A 25,391-nucleotide genomic window follows, 5' to 3' on the forward strand; every position below is an offset into this window, starting at 1 on the left:
CTGGAGCTGATTATAATCAGGTTGATTAAAACTCATTAAGATTGTGTTTCAGGAAATAATTTCTTTGAGCGCTTTAATCATCCTTGTGGACGGGCCAGCATACGAGAGAGAACACCGCGACAAGACTCAATCGTTCAACAACTCTGGTGGACGAGGTGAACACGCGTGAATTGTGCCGGTAGGACTGGGCCACTGGGTGGTGGAAACAACCCAACGCGAGAATCGGAGTTGGACACTGTATGTAACGGCGAATTTCCTCATTCGGCTTTGTATGTGTTTATTTGAAATACAAGTTTCAAAAACATTCCGCTGTTGATGTGGTCAAACCCTAAAGGTGCATGTATCACCCTCTCCTCCCCCGACACTGTAGCTGCTGGTTGCATAATTTTCTGGAAGCGCAGCTCTGCCACTGATGTTACTGTGTCCTCGTTACCATTAAGCTAGTACTAATTTTGCTGATCTCGGAAGGATAACAGGCTGACTCAACCCACCTGCTGTTATATCAACGGAATGACAGGGGCTCAAACTCAAGACCCTCAGATCTTAAGCCAGCCACCTCAACAATTAAACCAACACCAAGCTTTCCCCAGCATTAGAGGGAGGCTCAACAAGTCCCAGGTCTGGCAAGGGTCTGCAATCTCTGACCTCTTTCTAGTTGTTATTCATGTATTTCTGTCTACTTTACTGATTATTTTCAAAGTTATGATTAACAATTAACAAATTAATTTTTCTAATGATTGCAACAATACTGATAGCTTACAAACTAATTTCCAATTAATTTAAAATATTTCCCAACAATAAGTAAGTATTCACTTTGTCATGAGAAGTTACAGGAACAGACTTCAGCTGGTTGGTATCCAGAGGCAAAGCTGTGAGTTTAGTGAGTTTATCAAACACTCCTTGATGGAGAGATTGGAGTTGGTTGGTCCCCAGATTTAGCCATGTGAGACTGGTAAGTTCATCAAACACTCCAAGAGCGAGAGATTGGAGCTGGTTTATACCGAAATCCAGCTTTGTGAGACTGGTAAGTCTATCAGCTACAATGTATGCACATAGAAATGGTGACTTGTTCTTAGTGGGGTCCTTTAATGCTAAACTCTGGAAATACCAGGTTACATGGCTGCTTTGTGAAATGGAGATGTGTATTGAGGCAGTTCATCGTCCAATCTCACCACAGTGTCCAGGTGTTGACGGACAGTCACCCGTGCATCCAAGCCGACAGCAAACTTATGCGTGGCGAGTTCTCAGCCAGTTCCAGAGTAACTTCATTCCTCTCCACCGCCACCAACCAAGTGTCGGTTCAGCACATTTCTTGTATTGCCAACTTGCAATCTGATTTTGGGAGTCGCAACCTTCAGGTGTGCCTCGATGCATGCTTTCAAGTGTGCAGGTTTATGGAAGAAATGGAGGCCTCCACTGTGTGCAGTGTCTCTGTAGGTGAAGTTCTGGATGGCACAGCTAGAATGCTGTTTATGGGCTGTGTCACCTGGCATTCTACTCAGCTGGAGTGCCCTGACCTCAGATGCATCCATTCTCACCTAACCCAAGGTACTCGCCCATTCAAATAGTTGATAAAGGTGGGAGACATCAAGAGGTGCTTCAGAGTAGTGACTGTCCTAGTCATCAGGGACAACCAGCCATTCCATCCCTCTCGTGAACGGATCTTGATCCCTGCTCAGTGATTGATGGGCTGCTGATTGCTTTGCACATCAGGTTCAACCATCAATCGATACACCGAATGAAGCATGCGTTTAACAGGTACTTTTTTTGGCTTAGACATCGACAGGGCCACCGATATGGTCTCCTCGTCAGGTCACCAGTGCCAGCCACTGAAGTGTCTGCCTGTGCATCCATATCCCCAGTCAATCACCAAGCCACCGACTGTTATTGGGACATCGTATGTCACAGATGCAATGCACAGGTATCGCCATGATATATTTGTTAGAGTTGTTAAGGTTTGGGTTCGGCTATGCAGCTCTGCAATGCTATCCTTACAGTGGGTGCAGAGCAACACCTACTTGGAGATAGCCCCATCACCATACGGATTGATCCTGCACCCGGATTTGTTTCCTGAGTTAATGATTCCACATTAAAAATGAATGGCATCCATTTACAGGTCAGCCAAATCAAAAACTATAATAACAAGCTCAAATGGCTGAACGAGCTTTTGAAGAGCTGGGTCCGGAATGCTTACACTTGTCTCCAGTGGGTGGCCTTGTATCTGCAGTTACTTTTGTCTCAGCTACAGGCAACATGAATCAAGGTATATGCAGAGATGGCCTCTATGCTAGAGAAGTCTGGACTCAACGGGACCAACTCGCTGGCGAGTAGTTACCGATATTAGATAGACAGTTAGTTTTCAATCAGAATATGAACAGGAAGGAGAGCCACACCCCAAGCACTCGTGAGAAGTCTCGTGGCCACTCTGCTTCCGCCATCATGCACTTTGATGTCGGTGACCTCGTCTTCCTCAAGGGTGATGCAAAGAGACAAATGCAAAACTCGTGACAAGTATATGGTGATGTGGATTTATCATGACAGTGAATGGTACCGACTCGGAAAATTTACCTTTTTTCAGTTTTGTTGCAAAGTCTATGGTGTTTGAGTATGTGAATGCTATCCTTTTGTGAACACATTAATGGGCCAGGCTCTCCATCGCCCTGTTCGAGGCTGGGATATAACTTTGGAGCCTGAGTCCCATTCTGAGCCTACATCACCACACCATCTCCCATAGGACACACGAGGCTTTTCCATACCCATGCCAGAGTTCATCTCAAAACGGGAGGTCTCGTGGGACACAGTGGGTCCTGACATATCAGATTTGATATTTTGCCTACACCACGAGAAGTTATTGTCGGTCCACCAGACACACCCCCACTGGTAGCATCTCGGCTGCTGAACCGGATGGTCCGAAGGAAGCTACTTCTCCATCCTTGAGGAGGTCCGCCCATTCAAGCCACCCTTTGGCATGGCAGTGTGGTGATGACTGGCTCATGGAGTCGAGTGATAGACCAAGAGAACTTTAGTGCCGTCGAACTTCCCCGTTGATGGGGAAGAAGCCTGATTTTTGTGACATCATCATTGATGTGTTCTGGTGAAAATTCGACACGTAGAACGCTGCATCCGAAAAATTTGAAATTTATTGAGCGCCATCTGTGCAACAACTCACCGAAAAAAAAGATATTATGATGTTATCGATCACATGGTTCGGCAGCCATACTGTTTTGGATATATATATATATATATATATATATATATATATATATATATATATATATATATATATATATATATATATATAATCTTCTTCTCCAGAATAGCTGGACAGATTCAGGCGATATTTTACACACATGTTCCCCAAGACATGCTTGTACAAGTTTGTTAATTTATAATTGATAGGTCACATGGTTTGGTGGCCATATTGAATTTACCCTAAAACTTTCAAAAAATCTTCTTCTCCAGAACAGTGATCCTTTAGCCCATTGGAGGCTGAATATAAATTTATGATGTCATAAATCACGTGGTTCATTAGCGATATTGGCATGAAGATTAAATTTTTTTAGAAATCTCCTCCAGAATGGCTGTGCACATCGAGACAAAACTTTGCAGGTGTGACTGCGTTTCCATGCTGAACAAAAACTTCCCTACTCTTTTTGACGTAGGTTACAGTCTGGCAGCCATATTGGATTGAAGGGAAAATATTAAATAATGTTTACTCTGAAACCACTGCATCAATCAATGTGAGACTTCACAATTATGATCAAGTAGACATGTGGAATGGATGTTTTAAATTTAAACCTGGTCTCTGGTCAGCCAAAAAGTCTGGCAGGCAGAATTATTTAATTATTTGAATTGGGGAACTTTTAGAATTTTTGGGGGGGAATAAGGCTAACTTGGCTGTGCCTGCATGCGTTTGAGGGTACAGGAGTAGCAATTTAATTGATACCAATGATGGCCCGAGGAAAAACGGTCAACTTTGTACATAATAAATACATGGAAAGTCGCCTGTTCTTCGGTCCATAACTTGTGAATCCCACATCAGAGAGAAAGGAGAGGGGCCTCATTAGACTCAGGGGAATCCCTCTTTACCCTCTGCATCCATGATGTCAACATTTATTACTTTGTAGTTCAGGATATTTAAACACCAATTCAATGGATCCTGACTATGTATTCAGGAAAAAAGGCTAACGGCTTACGTAATAAATAGATTGAATGCGGCATGTTACTGGGCCCATAACTCATTAATCCCACATAGTAGAGAGATGTATGGGAGCTTCGTACTAAGGGGAGTTTCGGTTTACTCTGTGTACCCATGGAGACTTTTCCCACACATGTATTACTTTGTGTTCAGGTAGTTTAAACGCCAATTTGATTGATACCGACGATGTCCACAGGAAAAAAGAGCTAACTGCATACGTAATAAATAGATTTAACACTTCGTGTTACTCAGTCCATAACTCATCAATACCCATGTTTTATCAAAGCGGGACATCTTGGTACCCGGTCATCACTGCCGGCAGTTATAAAGTGGCAGTTTGAGTTATTATGATTTTCTATTTTATTTTTCTCTTTGCTCTGCACATTATAGTAAAAGAAAATTATCAAAAAGGGAAGGCCACTGTGTTCTGGTAACCTGAAAAAGTTTGAACATTATTCCCCAATGATAATAATCAAACCAAACAATGTGATTATCGTCAGGAATTTAACCAGAAGAGAGACTAATGATGGATGAAGAAGGGATACAGATGAGAGAGCACCAACCTCTTCACAATCAAGAAGAAAACGTTAATTCTCAGTTTGATTTCTAAATTCTTGAGGAAGAAACAAAACTTCACACAAGCTACAGAATCCTCACAATGAAGTGTTTACTGAACTTATCAACGGTGCTGCGTCTGGATGAGAACGATCTCCAGTCCATTCCCAGTGGAGTGTTTGATAAACTAACACAACTTACAAGGCTTGACCTGGATCACAACCAGCTGCAGTCAATACCCAGTGGAGTGTTTGATAAACTAACACAACTAACAAAGCTGTATCTCCACACCAACCAGCTGCAGTCTATACCCAGTGGAGTGTTTGATAAACTAACTAAACTCAAAGAACTGTATCTATGGAACAACCAGCTGCAGTCTCTCCCTCGTGGAGTGTTTGATAAACTAATCAGTCTCACAAAATTAGGACTGTCCAAAAACCAATTGCCCTCAATACCAAGTGGAGTGTTTGATAAACTAACACAACTAACATACCTGAATCTCCACACCAACCAGCTGCAGTCTATACCCAGTGGAGTGTTTGATAAACTAACTAAACTCGAAGAACTGTATCTATGGAACAACCAGCTCCAGTCTCTCTCTCTCTCTCTCTCTCTCTCTCTCTCTCTCTCTCGTGGAGTGTTCGATGAACTAATCAGTCTCACAAAATTAGGTCTGTCCAAAAACCAATTGCCCTCAATACCAAGTGGAGTGTTTGATAAACTAACACAACTAACATACCTGAATCTCCACACCAACCAACTTCAGTCTCTCCCTAATTGAGTGTTTGATGAACTTGTACGTCTCATTTCTCTGTATCTGGGGAAAAACAAACTCCAGTCTCTTCCCAGTGGAATCTTTGATAAACGAACCAGTCTCGCAGACTTGAGTCGATCCTCTCAGCAGGTCCAGTACGTACCCAGGTGAGTGTATCACACTACCTGCACTCGCACTATCTGTGCACACCAAACAACTCAAGTCTCTTACATGGAGTGTGATGAAGTCTAACACTCCTGCATTTGGGATCAACAAACTCCAGTCTCTTTCTTCCCATTGTGCTGCTTGATCACTTCCAGAAGTTATCACATCTGCGGCTGTTCAACATCCAACAAAAGTTTTTTTTCTAAACGATTCCATCTTGTGGCTTTAATAACAAACACTCATTTTGGATTAAATTTTAAAATTCTCTACTTTCCTTGATTATCACATTTTAAGTTTCCTTTTATCACCATTCATAGACAGGATCCAATCAGAAAAAAATACCAAAATGTTGCCAAAAAAGTGAAACAGTCAGTAATGGTTTGGTTTGATGTGACAAATAAAATTTAACTTGTAATAATTAATCCACTTTTCAATCAATGGACATGAGTATGCTTCACGAATACCATTGAATGAGTGTGCTTGAGTGAGGCCTACAGGACAGCCCGGATGGAGTGGGATCACCTTTTAGCTCTCGTTAGGGTTTGAATACCGACCAAACTTTAAACTGTCACCCTGGTGTTTCACAGGCAGGTTTGATCATCAGATGGGACAACAGAGCACTTCCCTCATTTTCTAACCTTCGCTCATGGACGTGAAACTCCCCATTGTGTGTTTTGCTGTCGTAGTCAATTCAAGTTCTGGAGTAGGCAATTGTCCTTCTGAGATTGAGTCACCTTGTTTGACACACCTTTTTAGATATAGATCGATTTTCTCGCCACCAATTTGGTGTGGTCTGTATGTCCCAATTCCATCGTCGGAGACTTTGCTTGATGTTGTTACCTGCACATTGATCTGATCTGATCTGATGTACCTTACTCTCTGCAGAGTAGTTGTGCTGCCGAAACCGTTTCTGGTGAGGGTTACACCGAGTGGTTTGTCATTGCCTTCCCAGCATTGTTTGGCCATACTCCATCCTTTCATGCTGAGTGTACACATCAAGCAAGGAAGCAGCACATACCAAATATGTTTGGTATGACTCGGCTTGGATTTGAACCGCCGAGTTCCGGACTCAGAGCGGATGCTCTCACCATTCCGCCAGCGAGTCAGGTACCTGCACGTAAGGTGGTCCCTATTTGCAGGTAAAATTTTAAGTTACAGATTAACTAAAACTGTCACCCCACAATGTTGATCCAATGCACAGTAAAACCATCAATGTGAAAGTTCATCCATTTTGGACTATATTTAGACATTGCTCAATGAGGATGAAATTCTGGACTGCAGTTCCTGTGGTAGGCCGTACTTACAATGACATTGATATTGTTTACTTTTTACTGTTGGGGAATCGTTCTGCACAAGTGGAAGGATGAATTGTTTCTATTTTTCCTTCTTCTTATGATAATCATATTGTTGCGGCACGGGGTTGGAGCGAAAACACCACAAGGGGGGGGGGGGGAAGCTGTCTCGGGTTCCCACCAGACTGTCCGTAATCTCAGGTCATCGCACATGGATAACTCAGTGACGCGGCAGGTCGCTAATCGATCGTGAACGCCAATAACTCAACAACGTGACCTAGGGTCCTCCGTCTAAGGTTTAACCAGTTACCTGAAATAATCACGTGACTTAATAACCGGGAACACGCCCTCGTTACACCTTGTCCGAACCGGGTCACCTTACCGGGTAAGATGCAGCCGAGCGGCACTGCCAATAACGTACCGGCTAGAACATTGGCTCTTAACCTGGGGGGGGCACTCCCCGAGGGGGGCGTGAGAAATTTCCAGATGGGGCGCGAGCCCAGAGAAAAAAGTAGGAATTTCTCTAATTATTTTTGGAATTCTCTTAACAAGTGTTTGCATAATATCTTGATGAACATTTAAAAAACAAAAGTATCGCCTTTAATAATTTTTGTTTTCTATTCGCTACTAGGCCTACCATTTTCTGTATTAAAATTAATTCTAAAATTCAACATTTATTTAAATTTTATAATAAAATTTATATTTTATTTTAATTTTAATATTAAAAATATTTTTTTCACAGATTTTCAGTACCCATTTCAAACTAAATCATTCGTAATGAGTGCAAAAAAGCGGAAGTATCTTGACGAATATATTCGATTTGTATTTTTGACTCTCCAAAAGGGTGACACAGAGGTACCCCAGTGCATAATGTGCTACAAGACTCTGAGCAATGATGGCATGCGGCCCACACGCTTGGAACACCACTTGAGGACAATGTATCCTGCTCTAGCTGCCAAACCCAAGGCATTCTTTGAAACAAAATGGTAGTCCTTGAAGCAAGCTAAGATGGACAGCAGTGGAGCATTTTGGCAACAGACTTCAAAGGTTGTTGAGGCTTCCTTTGAGATCGCCATGTTGATTGCAAAGAGCAAAAACAGCCATAACATCGGAGAGACTCTCCTTAAACCAAGTGTACTGCGTGCAGCAGAGCTCGTTCTAGGGAAGGATAGTGCAAACAAGCTTTCCCAAATCTCTCTATCAAACGATACTGTCAAGGGAAGGATCGATGAAATGTCTCAAGACATCAAAAATCAAGTTCTCGACCAAGTAAGAGCTTCTCCTGTATTTGGCATCCAGTTGGACGAAACGACTGATGTTGCTCAGTGTTCTCAGCTGCTGATGTATGCACGTTTCGTGTCAGGCAATAGTGTAAATGAGGAAATGCTCTTCTGCCATCTCATGGAAAGTTATACAACAGCAACAGATATTTTTCAAGTGGTATCAAACTTCTTCCAGGAAAATCAACTTTCGTGGGACTTGCTGGTAGGAGTGTGTACTGATAGAGCTCCGGCCATGCTTGGTTTGTAATCTGGTTTCATAACAAGAGTGAAAGAAAAAATGTCCATCTGCTATAGGTACACACTTCATCGTGAAGCCTTAGCATCCAGAACTCTACCTGCTGAAATGAGGGATTTCATGAACCTGGCCATCAAGGCAGTCAACTTCATCAAAGCTGGAGCCATAAACAGTCGTCTCTTCAAACAGCTGTGTGTGGATATGGATTCTGAACATCAAGCCTTGCTTTTCCACACAAACGTACAATGGCTTTCGAAGGGAAACATCCTTGGACGGCTTTATGAACGGCGACAAGAAGTGGAAACATTTCTAGATTCGCAGCAGAAAGCAGATCTCCATGACAAGTTCCAGTCTGAAGGATTTTTTGCTATCTCTCGCTTATCTGGTGAACATCTTTGAAGTGCTAAATGCCATCAACCTCAAACTCCAAGGGAAAAACATCAACATAATCAAGCACCATGACATCATTCGAGTCTTCATGGCCAAACTCGACCTCTGCAAATGTCGAATTCAGGATTGAAATACAGCCAGTTTTGCTAACTTGGATTCTGCTCTAATTCACAGTCACCTTGATTCCGAGTTAAAGAAACAAATAATTACTCATCTGACTGAATTGAAAGCAGAACTCATAAGATACTTTCTGGAAATAGATGAGAAGCGCAAAGCCTGGAAATTCATTAGGAACCCATTTCAATGTGAAGAAGCTGATATTTCAGACGAAGTGCAAGAGGAGTTTCTTGAGTTAAAGTTCAACTCCTCGGCTGAAGAAGGCTATAAAAAAACTGGATCTAGAGACATTCTGGGTCACGTACCTTCCTGTTTACCCTTTGATCTCACATCAAGCTCTTCGGATTCTGACAATGTTTGGATCAACGTATCTTCGTGAAGCTGCATTTTCCACGCTCATTGCTGTCAAGACCAAGTACAGAAACAAGCTGAACGTTGAAGGGGACTTGTGTTGTGCTCTCTCTGGCACTCGACCACACATTCAACATCTGGGAGCTCAGAAGCAATGTCAAGTATCTCATTAAATGTCATCTTATTAAATATGCTGTGTATATGAGTGTTGCTTATACAGAATTCTTTGTTCAATAAAAAGACGAAAAACACACGTTTTTTTCAGTTTTTCCTTTTAATTCAGGGGGGATTTTTAATCATTTGGTTGAAGATGTGAGGGGGGTGGGCATGGGGGCAAGGACCAACTACTAGAGGAGGCATGGTGGTAAAAAGGTTAAGAACCACTGCCCGAGAAGAATGGATCGTTGGGAAGTAAAGTCTCGGCTGGGCTCGGATACAGAAAGAAAAGACAAAAACGAGCTGGGAACATTTCTACGAATAATTTATTGACAGGCAGTGAGGAAAGATGTGTGGCAGAGTGAATGTAGTTTATTGCTGTGTGTAAGCAGCGATAGTAAGAAAAGTGTGGTGTGACAATAATACAAGCAACTTACCAAAGTGGACACAGAGCAGACTTATCCCGATATATTTCTTATACACTCTTAACTGAAGCACCGACAGGCACCATGACATACACACACACACACACACACACACACACACACACACACACACACACACACACACACACACACACACACACAATGCGATGAAGAGGAGATAATCATGAGAAAGGAGAGGAGATGAGGGCTAACCGTCTCTCAATACCTAGCACGGTCGGCCGGCCGGCCGTGCTACCCAGTACACTTTGGGGGACACTCCGCTGAGCAGTCCCTCCTTGAGAGTCGGTGCTGTGGAAGAAAAATAATTATATTCATGTACTCTCAATTATAATTGTTGCTGGTGCTTTATAAATTTAATTTTTATGCTACAAGTCAAATTGGTTGTCAGTTATGTTTCCCTTTACCCAAGAGTCTTTTGACCTAAATATTGATAAAAGGACTATGAAACAAGGTGACCTGGTTGATAACACTGCAACTGTTGCCATGATTATGTCATTCTCTTTCACCCAGTGGACACGTATTGCAGTTTGAGTTATTTTGCGTAATGCTTATCAGACCCTCCACTCCCACAAAAGCATATATCAGGAAATGTAAGCTTAGTTTAGTGCAAATCATTGTGGATGTTTACATCTCACTGTTTTGGACTCCGTGGTACCGCGTAATAAATGTTCTTTGATGAAATGTACTTTTCGTTGTGGACAGCAGATTATTTGTTTATTGCAAATTGAGTAATATATCGACCGAGTCGGTTAACAACAAATTCCACAACAGCACATTGTCTCCTGCTTGGTTACTGTGCCGGGCGTAATGCATGCACCGGTCCAGAGAGTTGGTGGGGCCATCAGGTGAGAGGAAGGTGGGTGGAGCCAGCGGCGAGAATGAGCAGGCAGAGTCAGGCGGGTGGGCAGTGGAAGGTGGAGTCAGCACATGAGAAGGCAGGCAAGGAAGGCGGAGCAACAGGCAAATGTAGAGATCCCAGCTTTTTGAACGGCTTCGCAATCCCCTTTTTATAAGTTCCATGGTTTAGGGTGGGGATGACGACCCGAAATGATGCGTCGTCACCCAAATCTTGCATTCCTATTAGACCCTGGCCTCGCACAGCCCGGCCCGGCCCCTACGACCGGAAGTAGTCTCATTTGTACATCCAGCGAGACATGACTGAGCTGCAGAATTGTCTTGCTCCGAACCCCGCGATATGAATCGCATTGCACCGAATTCCCAGGCCGTGTTCTGGTGACTGGCCGAGGGTCGCATCGGCCCCGCATGCCCGTTCGGGCACCCGCGGCGCTCTGCGGTTGGTGCTGATCAATGCGCTTGTCCTGTCTGTATTCCATGCGGCCCGAGCGATCTGGGCCATACAGCATGCCACTGCTTGGTGGCGGCTGCATTGAGGCGGAGATGCGGGTTAACCTCTGCCGTTTGCAGGAGATATTGGTGGCCGCAGTGGCGAGCGAAGATTGATGGTAAAACGCCATTGTAAATCAGCGCGTACACCCGAATAAAGATGTATGCCATCCGCGTCCCATACAGTGTGAATGTAATTATCATGGGGCTGTGCGCATGTCTGTTTTGCGCACAAGCACATCGCGGTGATCTTCATAGGCGGCCGCCTGAGCGCAGTGCCGGCCCCGATCTGTGTCATGAATTGAAGAAAAGGATTGGATATAAATCAGGGTTGAAAAGAAGATAGCTATAAGTACCAGATGCAGATTTGGTTTGAAAAGAGCGTGTCGCGCGCGTCCTGTACAGTGTTGGGGTTTAATGTATGATTCTACTATCCCCTTAGACACAGTATTCTTGCACCTGTCTCTTCGGCTTGTTTGTGTTTCTCCTCTCGTGGTACCATACCACTGCAACCAGCCTCTCTTCCACTGTAAATATACTGGTGTCTGCCATCTTGGTTTATTTCATGAACAAGAGGAAAGAGTTGGAATGAAGATGGAGATTGAATGGAAAATGGAGATATAATTCGACCTAGCGATCCCGTCAACCCATTCGACATAAGGGAAAGGTCTAACTGCACATATACTAATGAAATAACTGTGTGGGGGATCACTGTATGTTGGATGCCATTGCCTTGGAAGCGTGCAGTTTCCCGAACCGCAACAATATCACGTACTCCTCAATAACGACCACACATGTTCCAGCGTCGTCATTGAACACATTCAAGTGTTCATGTGTCCGTAACGCCTCCCTGTAATTCTCTCAGAGCTTCGTGATCGTGTGCTCGATGTTCCTTGGAGGTTTATCCATGCCTTCATTTTCATTCAGTTCCTTCACCATTGCTCGTTTTGACTCTGTGGACACATCTGAATCAAATAACTCCAAATCAATTAGCTCCTCATTCAGACGTCATACATGTCCAGAATTTAGAACAGGCTGATTTTGAAAGGGCAGAATTCACCTTTGCATAGTTAACAAGATGTAAGAAGTAAAGGTCATTGTGAGGAGCAGAAAAGGAACGAGTAACCGTGAACCATGACCGAAGGTAGACTCGAACAACAAAGACGCAGATGTCACGGAGTCCACATTCCTCATTACCAGTGAGCTTAAACGATCTCCGCAACATCCAGATATTGATCCTTGGTCATCCATCTTGCGTGATGCGAAGCTCCAGGTCCTTTAACCCACACTTCACGAGGAGGGATACCACCAAGAAGGGTTCACCTCCACTGTGAGCCACAAGGTAAAACTTCAACCTCATTGAGCAACCTCTACATGTTCATCGATGTTGATAACATTCCGTGTGAAATATTTATTTGTATATTGGTTGAAAACATTGAAAACACCGAACCAGATAAAAACCCTTTAATTATGATCGAAATATAACCCACAAAAAATAATTCGTGAAGAACTACATCTTTATAAAGGTTTCTTATTCATCGATGTCCAGTAATTTGATTTGAGTTTATAAAATACCGAACAAAGTTTCATTTTCACTGGAGACATTCACGACACCATTCAAAATCACTCCCTTGTGTTTCTAACGTGTTAATGCTCTGTTAGCGACGTGAAAATATTTATCTTTTACTATTTCGAGTGAGTCGATAAGTTTTTATATTCAGTATAACATCATTATAATATATTTAATCATTTTACTCCAACTCTCATTTCCTTCTTCCTCGTGTTCATAGCACTGTCAGGAATGTTGCTGCTTCCATCATAAATTTTGTTTGAGTTTCTCTGAATGAAACGACTCAGATAGTCAAGTCAGGTGAACGAAGAATATGAAACGATGAAAGAGATCACGATGATGATGAAGTGACATGAACAAAATGATAATATTTCAAAAGTACTAAAAGTAACCATTGAGATAGAAATGTCCGTGTGTACAAATATGAAGAGGATTATTTTCATATTTTTATTCTCTTACCCTGGGATTACGGGCTGAGGGGGATTATAAATCTCACCTGACAAGGTGTAAGATCCCTCAGCATGTGCAGGAGATTCATGGTGTGTCATTTAATACATATACACGTGGTAAAGTATGGTCCAGGTATTGATGGCAGGAAACCGATCATCATGCGGTGATTGGACTTGGAACAGGAGTGGAGTAGAATGATGCAACTGTTGTGGAATTTATTTCTTAACGTTTTATTTGTTTTATTACTTTTAGTTGACCGTTTAACCGACTCGATGTAAATCCTGTTACTCAAATGAAAAACGCCGATTAATTCACTTTCTACAACGTGAAAGTACATCACATCAGAGAGTTTTATTATACTTGGTACTTGGCCAGTACCAAGGAGTACAAGCCACCGAGATGGTATACATCCACAATGATTGCACTAAAACAAGATTACAATTTCTGGTATTTATAATGCTTTCAGGGAGAGTGGAGGGGGCTGTTAAGCCTTAAGCAAAGAACTCCAACTGCAATACGCGTCTTATAGGTGAAAAGTAAATGATGTAATCATAACAAAGTTGGTGTTATCAACCAGGTCACTTTGTTCCATAGCAAGACATTCCTTTTATCAACATTTAGGACAAAAGACTCTTGGGTAAAGGGAAGCATAACTGACAGCCAATTCGACTTATAGCATAAAATTAAATTTATAAAACACCAGCAACAATTTTAATAGGAAGTACATTAATATAATTATTTTCTTCCACACAACCAACATCCTCAAAATCAAACGAGTTCTCTTGGTCCGATGTGGTATTGCTGCGGAAGTTCCACAACAAGCCGTAAAATCTTCACCATTGGAACACGAGGATGAAGAAGCTGAGAAATTTGAGTAAGCTGTGAAAGGTTAACTTAAATTTAGGTGTGCTATATATTTATAGACGTAAGAGTATGTCAGCTATCATGTTAAAAAATTATACTTTTAATTAGTTTTAAATCATCATCATCATCATGTATCATACTCGATGCGGAGTGTTATGATTACGAGAGCAGTTACGAGGCTACAATCCTGGTTGTCGTCATTCCAGCTCAGGAAGTCAGGACAGGAATTTTGAATTTGTTCAGGGCGCCGGTGATCGCTTGTTTACTCTTCGCAAAGGAAACCAATGCTCTGCATTTCGTTTTTCATTTTAGTTTTTAGAAATAAACATAAACACAAATAATATCTTCTCCATTCTCTTCCTGATGGATTGTTTAATGAACTTACTGAACTCAAGGAACTGTACCTATGGAGAAACCAGCTCCAGGTTCTTCCCAATGGAGTGTTTGATAAATTAACTCAACTCACAAAGCTGTGGCTGCATGATAACCTGGTCCAGTCTGTACCCAATGAATTATTTCATGAACTCCACAAGTTAACACTGGAGCTATAAAACAACCAGCACAAGTTTTTTGTAATTCATTCCATGTTGTGGCTTCAATAACAAACACTAATTTTAGATTTAAAATGTTCTCTACTTTACTTGATTATCACCTTTTTGGAGGTCGACGAAATGAGTACCAGTGTACTAGTAGAGGGGAACAGCATTAGTGGCACAGCTGCGCTTCCAATAAATGATACCGACACGGCAGCCAAGCTACCATACACAAGAACAGAGTTTGTTTCTCCATTTTAACACAGGATCCAACGAGAAAGAAATACAAAAAAAAATTCCCAAAACAAGTGAAACAATAAGTAATGGTTTGGTTTGATGTGACAAATAATATTTAATTTGTAATAATTAATTCATTTTTCAATCAATGTACATGAGTGTGCTTCACGAAGACTATTGAATAAGTGTTCAAGTGAGGCCGACAGGACAGCTCAGGTGGAGTGGGATCACCTTTTTGCTCTCGTTAGGGTTTGAATACCGAACAAACTCTAAACTGTCACCCTGGTGTTTCACAGGCAAGTTTGATCATCAGATGGGACAACAGAGTAGTTCCCTCATTTTCTAACCTTCACTCACGGACGTGAAACTCCCCATTGTGTGTTTTGCTATCGTAGTCCATTCAAGTTCTGGAGTAGGCAATTGTGCAGGTGAGATTGAGTCACCTTCTTTGACTCACCTTCTTAGATCTCGATCTAGATTCTAGCCACCACTTTGGAGTGGTCTTAAAGTCCCTATTCCATCATCGCAGACTTTGCTTGATATTGTTACCTGTACATCCGAGGTCGGCAACCTGCGGCCCGCGGGCCAAGTGCGGCCCGCGAGCTCCTCCCATGCGGCCCACGGCGCCTTGTCCGGATTTCCATTAGGTGCGGCCCACGAAACATTTTTCTGAACTGATGGCAAATTTAACATATGTGGACATATGATTCTTCCACATATATCACAGTCTCTGTACGTCACAATAAATTATTTTCGCTTCTCGTCCACTTAACTTGGTCTTAAATATATTTTCGTTGTTGTTTCAGATGGCTGAAGGTCTTAAGGTTCAATTTACAATTACATTTATTATCATTGATTTTAGGTGTGTTTGTTATTTTTTCGGGTTGGGAAGGGGGTGCGGCCTGCGAGGTGGCCCGAACGTGGCCCAGTGGCCCGCGGCCTGGTTTAGGTTGCCGACGCCTGCTGTACATAGATCTGATCTGATCTGATCTGATATACTTTACTTTGTACAGAGCGTTGTGCTGCTGAAGCAGTTTTTTGCCAAGGGTTGTACTGGCAGGTTTGCCATTGCCTTCCCAGCATTGTTTGTCCATGCTCCATCCTTTAATGCTGAGCGTACACATCAAGCAAGGAAGCAGCTCAAACCAAAACATGTTTTGGTATGACTCGGCCTGGATTTGAACCACCGACCTCCAACTCAAAGCGAACGCTCTAACCATTACACCAGCGAGTTGAGTCCCTGCATATAAGGTGGTCTTTATTTGCAGGTAAAATTTAATGACCGAACATACACAAAAAAAACACTCATGTCAGAACAGCTGTACACACAATGACACAACAGAATTTTTATGTAATCCGCTGGCACATCTGCAAAAACTTTGATATCCCAGTTCCAAAGAATTTGTGAACACCTGAACCAAAAGCAATTGCTGAAAAGATGGAATTGTCTCTCACGCACGACCTAATGATACCATCGAGCGTGAACATTGAAAACAAAGTGTCGTGACCAGTTATCATACTTAGGTACAAAAAGAGAAGAAGGCATTGCTGATTGAGGTGTTAACACCAGTGATTTTTGGACTAAACGATGCAGAAATCAAGAAAATGACCAAACACCAAGACGTCAAGAATGAAGTGAAAAGATCCTGGAAGATGAAGAATGCCAAAGATGTACTAGTCATAGCTGGACCTACAGGAATGATAACGAAGAACTGAACAGAGATATTAATCATCGGGGCAATACCCTTTGGCGCTCACCTGGAAGTGGCTGGAAAAGTTAACCAGGTAACCACTGGTAGGCATGGATGATACACAAAATAGGTAATGTTGGGTGTGTGGCAAGAACGAATTGATTCGATTTTGGTGAAGATCCGAATCCGGATCCAGATATGAGAATTATTTAATTTCTTTGAGTCATTCTTCACCATTGAGAAATTGAGCCAAAAACAATATATAGCACGATATTTCAGAAAGTTGCGTACGGATACGGATGAAACTTTGTGGACATCTTGGGTGTTTGATAAGGAAGAATTGATTCAATTTTGGTGAAGAATCAAATCCGGATCTGGATCTGATAAGTTATTGAGTGATTCTTCACCATTGTGAAGAGATTCACTTACCTTGGCAGTGATATTCATGTCTCTGCTGGCTGTGAGTCAGAGGTCAATAGACGTCTGGGCCGGGCCTGGGGAGTCATGGATTCAGTGGATAATGGGGTGTGGAGCTGCCGGTACCTGTGTGGGAGGATGAAAGTCCGAGTCTTCAGGTCCTCGATGCTTCCAGCCTTGCTCTATGGATGCAAGACTTGGACTCTGACCAAGGATCTGAGACGGAGACTTAATTCCTTTGGTACCAGGTCTCTTTGGAGAATCCTTGACAATCGCTGGTCGGACTTTGTGTCCAAGGAGCGGTTGCTGAGAGAGACTCAAATAAGATTTGTTACCTGCATGGTCCATGAGCTTTAGCTGCGGCTGTATGGACATGTGGCTCGTTTTCCTGACGCTGATCCTGCTCACCAGATTCTCTCAGTGAGGGAGTCTCATGAGTGGAGGAGGCCAATGGGCTGACCACGTTCCTCGTGGTTGCAGCAGGTTGAACGGCATCTCAAGGAGATGGGGATGGTCCAAGCATCTGCCTGGGAGATGGCCAGACGGAGGGCCCTGGAGTACCAGCGGAAAGTGGACGCGGCGACGCGCTGCTCCGGCGCATGCTCCCTTACCTGACCTGACCTGACCTTCACCATTGAGAGATGGTGTTAACCGATATATAGCACGATATCTAAAAAAGTTGGGGACGGATTCCGACGTAACTTGGTGGACATGTTTGGTCTGTCGCAATGACGAATTGATTCGATTTTGGTGAAGATCCGAATCGGGAGGCGGATACGAGAATGCTTTACTTATTAAAGTGATTCTTCACCATTGAGAGATTGGGCCAAAAACGATGTAGTTCTTTGTATTATTTGTATATCATGATATTTCAAAAACGTATTGGGCCTGATATGTTCTCGTGGATCAGGCATTACGTGGTGGAGGTGATGCGCTCGACCAAGTGCCCCTCTAGTTCTGTTTGAATTCGGTACTCAGTCTGTCTTTTGAAGAATGAAGAACATGATTTTTGACCGTGGGAAATGATCCAGGATATACAAAAGGCATCAAATGTCTTGGAGAAGTAATCTTTGTTATTCGTGATCCATAGTCGAGATGATTAAGGCAAATGTTCATCTGATAGCAAAACCGTAATTCTGATCGAAGATCAGTCAAAAGTCTTCATTGTGTGAACCTCACTTCCATGTCAAACCTTGTTTCATACATCAGAGATATTGATTCGTTTTGATCATTATTTCATTTGTTTTATTACGTGCATTGAGTCTTGAAGACGCATGATATGCAATAGTTGTTGGAATAAGAAACACTCAACAGAAATGTTCCCCCCACTAATGTCAAAATTATAACTTCCGGTTCTGAGTTCGCAGAAACGGCAGGTTTCTCTCAGGGGTCTCTGCCGACTTTCTCAAAGTTAAGTTTCCAGAAACAAAGTTACTTAAGTTTTTTGACTCTGTGGACACATCTGAATCAAATAACTCCAAATCAATGAGCTCCTCATTCAGACATCAAACATGTCCAGAATTTAGAACAGGCTGATTTTGAAAGGGCAGAATTCACCTTTGCATAGTTAACAAGATGTAAGAAGTAAAGGTCATTGTGAGGAGCAGAAAAGGAACGAGTAACAGTGAACCATGACCGAAGGTAGACTCGAACAACAAAGACGCAGATGTCACGGAGTCCACATTCCTCATTACCAGTGAGCTTAAACGATCTCCGCAACATCCAGATATTGATCCTTGGCCATCCATCTTGCGTGATGCGAAACTCCAGGTCCTTTAACCCACACTTCACGAGGAGGGATGCCACCAAGAAGGGTTCACCTCCACTGTGAGCCACAAGGTAAAACTTCAACCTCATTGAGCAACTTCTACATGTCCATCGATGTTGATATCATTCCGTGTGAAATATTTATTTGTATATTGGTTGAAAACATTGAAAACACTGAACCAGATTAAAAAAAACCCTTTTATTAAGAAAGAAATAAAACCCACAAAAAATAATTCGTGAAGAACTACATCTTTATAAAGGTTTCTTATTCATCGATGTCCAGTAATTTGATTCAAGTTTATAAAATAACCAACAAAGTTTCATTTTCACTGGAGACATTCACGACACCATTCAAAATCACTCCCTTGTGTTTCTAACGTGTTAATGCTCTGTTAGCGACGTGAAAATATTTATCCTTTACTATTTCGAGTGAGTCGATAAGTTTTTATATTCAGTATAACATCATTATAATATATTTAATTATTTTACTCCAACTCTCATTTCCTTCTTCCTCGTGTTCGTAGCACTGTCTGGATCGTTGCTCCATACTTTGTAAATTTTGTTTGAGTTTCTCTGAATGAAACGACTGAGATAGTCAAGTCAGGTGAACGAAGAATATGAAACGATGAAAGAGGTCACGATGATGATGAAGTGACATGAACAAAATGATAATATTTCAAAAGTACAAAAAGTAACAATTGAGATAAAGATGTCCATGTGTACAAATATGAAGAGGATTATTTTAATATTTTTATTCTCTTACCCTGGGATTACGGGCTGAGGGGGATTATAAATCTCACCTGACAAGGTGTAAGATCCCTCAGCATGTGCAGGAGATTCATGGTGTGTCATTTAATACATATACACGTGGTAAAGTATGGTCCAGGTATTGATGGCAGGAAACCGATCATCATGCGGTGATTGGACTTAGAACAGGAGTGGAGTAGAATGATGCAACCAACATCCTCAAAATCCAACGAATTCTCCTGGTGTTGCTGTGGAATGACTGATGTTTATTTGAAAGGAACATCTGGAACCCCCCCCCCCTTCCCATCTACCGGGGTGGGAAGGGTGAAGACGCTTCCCTGCTTGGCAGCTCGCGTTTTACACTGTCGTGTAAATGACTGACGGACTTGAGTATCACTGGAGTAAAACAAAAGTTCAGGCGAGTCAATTGGAGTCCACTAGAGAGCAGTGCAGTTCACTGGAGTTAAACCGTATTCGTAGCCCTATCTTCAGCAATGCATTTTCTCTCTTGACTCACGGTGCTTAGTACCACGTGCCACGTCATGGCAATGTCTTCAGTGGGTTGTCACTTCTTTCAACCACGTGACTAGTACCATCAAACCCCTTTTGGTGAGCCACTTATTCCCATGGAAAATCAGCCCCAACGATGGGTGTGGGCAACTCAGCAACCACGGAATAATATGATTCACTCGGTGACTGGTGTCATAAATGTCCAGTGCCCGTGAGAATAAACTGCTCACCAAAAGGGGTTCGATGCTAGTCTTCCTGTGGTTGAAAGGACTGACAATCCGCTGAAGACAGGGCTGTGAATGCGGTTGAACTCCCGTAGACTCCCGTGGACATTCTTTAACTTTAGTGACACTCAAGTCCGTGAACAGCACTGGGGAGGGTGCACACCTCTGCCTGGTTCAACAGTTTACGTTATGTATCCCACTCGGAGGCCAGATCTGAATCCTGACCTTCATCAAAATATATTCATCTTGTTGTTTTCACTGAACCAACTCATCCACCTACTTCTGTGATCACTCGTCCACAACTTTTTGACATAGCATGACATAAATTATCTCATATATATATATATATATATATATGACTGTAATATATATATATATATATATATATATATATATGTTAAAGTGGGATTGCACCAAGGATCGACTCTGAGCCCTTTCCTGTTTGCAATGGTGATGGACAGGTTGACGGACGAGATCAGACTGGAGTCTCCATGGACCATGATGTTCGCGGATGACATCATGATCTGTAGGGAGAGTAGGGAGCAGGCTGAATCGAGCCTTGAGAGGTGGAGGTACGCACTGGAGAGAAGGGGAATGTTAGTCAGTAGGAGAAAGACGGAGTACATGTGCGTAAATGAGAGGGAGGGTGGTGGTATGGTGCGGTTGCAAGGAGTTGAGGTGGGGAAGGTGGATTGGTGTAAATACTTGGGATCAACTGTCCAAAGTAACGGAGAGTGTGGGAGAGAAGTGAAAAAGAGAGTGCAGGCAGGATGGAGTGGGTGGAGAAGAGTTGCAGGAGTGATTTGTGACAGAAGGGTAGCTGCAAGAGTGAAGGGGAAAGTATACAAGACGGGAGTGAGACCAGCTATGTTGTATGGTTTGGAGGCGGTGGCGCTAACAAAAGACAGGAAGCAGAGCTGGAGGTGGCAGAGTTAAAGATGCTGCGATTCTCGTTGGGAGTGACGAGGATGGATAGGATAAGAAATGAGTGTATTAGAGGGACAGCGCAGGTAGGACGGTTTGGAGACAAAGTGAGAGAGGCGAGATTGCGATGGTTTGGACATGTGCACAGGAGGGAAACGGAGTATATCGGGAGAAGGATGTTGAAGATGGAGCCGCCAGGCAGGAGGAGAAGAGGAAGGCCAAAGAAGAGGTTCATGGATGCGGTGAGGGCGGACATGCGGGTGGTTGGAGTGTCAATGGAAGATGTGGAGGATAGAGCAAAATGGAGACAGTTGGTCCGCTGTGGCGACCCCTAGCGGGAGCAAGCCGAAAGAGGAAGAAGATGATATATATATATATATATATATATATATATATATATATATATATATATATATACATACATATATATATATATATATATATATATATATATATATATATATATACATGAGGTCGATCTAAAAAGTAATGGGCCTGCCTTCACAGAAATTTTATTCCAAAAAATATATTGAAATCACAGCTTGTCCCCTTCAAAATCGTTTCCCTCCAGTCTCACACACTTGTCCATCCTCTTCTTCCATGCTTCGATGCACCCCCGGAAGGCTTTTGATGGCATCCACATCAGGAAATCGGGTCCCCTTGATCACCACCTTGAGCTTGGGGAATAGGAAAAAATCACAAGGAGTCAAGTCTGGCAAATACGGGGGTTGCTCCAGAGTTTGCTCGTTCCTCTCCACCAGAAACTGTCAGATGCTCAGGGCACTATGATCAGGAGCATTGTCATGGTGGAGCACCCAGGCGTTGTTCTCCCACAGATCCCTCCTCTTGTCCCGGACTGATCTCATGAGGCGCCGGAGGACTCCTTGCATGTGTTTTCACCCTGTGGTGAAAAGCAGACGACGCCCTTGATGTCAAAAAACGCGATGAGCATCACCTTGACCTTCGACTTCGACATCCTTGCTTTCTTTGGTCTTGGTGATGCCGGACTTTTCCACTGACGACTCTGCCGTTTGGTCTCGGGATCGTATTCGAATATCCACGATTCATCACGAGTAATCACTCACCCGAGCAGGTCTCGATCGTCCTCGAGGCGCTCGATAATGTCTTGACAGACAGTGACTCTGCTGTTTCTGGTCCTCAGACAACAACTTGAGGACCATCTTTGCCCACACCTTGTGCATTTCGAGATTTTCAGTGATGATGCTCCAGACAGAGTCTTTGTTGATGGAAAATTCCTCAGCAATCATCCGCACCGTGAGTCAACGATCTGCGCGAACCATCTGCTTCACACTCTCGATGTTATCCGCCGTTCTGCTCGTTGAAGGTCTTCCAGACCATGGATCATCTTAACCCTCCTCCCGACCCTCTTTGAACCTCTTGTACCATTCAAATGTATGTGTACATGACATGGTTTCTTCCCCGTAGACGTGCTGCAGCATTGCGAAGGATTCGGAAGGTGTTTTGTCAAGCTTGGCAAGAAACTTCAGATTGGCTCTCTGCTCATGACTCATAGCGCGACGACTCAGACTAGACAACATGTAAAAAATCACACAATGAGCGCAGTCAACCATCACCAATCATCTATATTGCTGGAATGTTGCGAAAGACTGTGACGCAACCCGTTCATTCAAGTTGTGTAAGTGGAGCACACGGCAGCCTCATTCCCGTTACTTTTTAGACGGACCTCGTTTGGCTTTCTTATAGTAAATACTGGATGTACTAAGGATCTCTCAGTTTACCTTTCTGTTCACAGTTTAATTTTTTATGAAAAATCTTGTTGCGCTTGACCTTGTCTATTTCCACAGTCCCATCCCAAAATGGTTTGTATACTTTCTCATGGCATTATCATCTCAACTTCCTTTTGTATTTCAAAATGATTTTTATACTTGTGATAACCTCAAATGCTTTTCATCCTGAAATTATTACCCCGCGCACGTGAAGCGAAAAACAGGTTTAAGCAATTTGTTCATTTCCGTCCGTCCATCCCTCTGTCATATTGGTTTATCATCGTCAAGTTTATCATCATTATTATTGTAGGTAAGTTTTACAATCCTAATAATTCAAGAAAATAAAACTTTATTTCATGTTCTTAATGCAGGAAAATAAAACTTTATTTCATGTTCTTAATGCAGGGAAATAATACTTTATTTTATGTTCTTAATTACCCTTTTATTCATGAAAATAAATAACGCAAAAACAATACATAAACACGTTAATTAAGGGGAAAGTTTCGACAAATTTAAAATTTTAAATCCCCAACCCTATTTTCCCCATTACCCCCAAACTTTGCGCATCACAGATTTGCAGTTCCCGGGGATGTTCAAGAATGTAACCCCCATGAAAGGCAAGGCTCTTCTCTATCCATATACCTGAGCACTGCATGGGGGTATGGTGTTTCATTAAACTCTCTTATTTAAAAAGTGTTTCAGAAGAAGGAAAACAAGACATTGCATTTATAATCCATGATGAAAATGAAAGAACAAAATGTTAGATGAAGGGTTTTGTATTCCGTAATAAATATTTACATTGTTATAATCTCATTTGATTATTTTTATTTAATTCAGAAGATTATTTTTGTGCCTTGGAATACTTGATAATATTTCCAACTGAGCACCAACCAGCTGAAGTCTGTTCCTGATGGGATTTTTGATCGCCTGACCAGCTTGCAGTAAATCTGGAGTTAGAAATACGGGAAGAACCAAGGAAGCTTCAAGGGAGAATATTAATCTCATTCTTTTATTATAACACAACTACAACATGGAAATACCAACTAGTCACAATCATGAAGAAAACACCAACATTTTAACACAACAACAATATATAACTATATTTATTTAACAAGGTGGTTTAAATCGAACATTCAAAGAGAAATTTTATAAAATCACAAGACGATTAATTCCAAACTTGTGGTTGATCTGGAACCAAAAAACAATTAATACAGTGTATAAAATGTGAGTGAAATAAGTAATTTTTTTTTCTCAATCGACTTCAACCTTTACCCTTTGTCTTTATTCAAACAGCTTCATCATTAATTTCCAATCAATAATGTTTCTTTCGGAGACTTTTTATAATTCATTAAATTTGTACAGATTGAACACATGCCAACTATTCTGCTGAATGAGAACTAAAAATTGAATTTAATACCACAACTAATAATGATATCTTGTAATAATAATATATCCATTCATAACAACTCTCAGTGAGAAATAAACAATTGTGATGAATAAACGGGTTGAGAGAAACAAAAACAAACATTTTAACAGGAGTGGGAAATCAAAGTCCCGAATATAAATGTGTGGAATTGTTGAAAATTTTCAAACAAATGGACAAAAAAAATCAAACAAAAAATTCACAAAATCAGATTGAACAAATTACAAAATGGAATCTCAGCAAAGGAGATGGAAAACAGTCGATGGTGAAGGCAATGATTCTTCATACCTTCACAATCATGGGTCTCGCAACTTGAACCTTCACAATCATGGGTCTACCGTACCTTCACAACTTGAACAAGATGTCGGAATTTCAAATTAATTTCATAAAATTGATATTCAGTTAAATTATGCTTTGAATCAGTGGTTATATCAATAACATATATACAAAGAATCGACATTGTCCTGCCTTTTGGAACAATCTATTCATTTGAACAATGAAAAGCATCCGACTTGAAAAATCCTGCAAAACCCTTATATTGATGTGATGAGCAAATCTGGGATCAAAGCTTCGGCTCCTGATAAATATTATTTTTTGTACTAGAGAGGCACAACATTTTTTGTACCATTGGAACAAGAATCCATCTATTAATTACGTACTGTTAAAATGTGTGTGCATCGAATTACGTCCTGTTGGAATGTAGGTATATCTATTAAATATGTACAATTGGAGCTGAGTACATCACTTGATCACGTGTTAATAATGCATAATTACGGATTAATCCTGATAAATGTTATTTTTGTACTGGGCAGGACATGTGACATAATTAATCATGTGCTCTGAACCAGGTCTTTGAACTTCTCAAGATGAACTTCTACACCTGTGTTAAACTTCTATGTCCTTCTTAAACAGGTAAACACATTCATTTCATGGCAAACTGTCATCCTATCCTTCATTTCAGTTAAATTGCTTTTCAATGGATCTGCTCAATTTTTATCCC

At 41.9% G+C, this 25,391-nt stretch overlaps 1 pseudogene; it reads left to right on the forward strand.

Moving 5' to 3' along the window:
- The first annotated feature begins 4,856 nt into the window (after window positions 1–4,856).
- LOC147012398 (uncharacterized) lies at window positions 4,857–25,299 on the forward strand (annotated as a pseudogene).
- The last annotated feature ends 92 nt before the right edge of the window (window positions 25,300–25,391 follow it).

Source organism: Eptatretus burgeri, chromosome 15, assembly GCF_056783735.1.
Source record: "Eptatretus burgeri isolate ZD-2024b chromosome 15, Ebu_testis_v1, whole genome shotgun sequence".
In the NCBI taxonomy this organism is placed as follows: domain Eukaryota; kingdom Metazoa; phylum Chordata; class Myxini; order Myxiniformes; family Myxinidae; genus Eptatretus; species Eptatretus burgeri.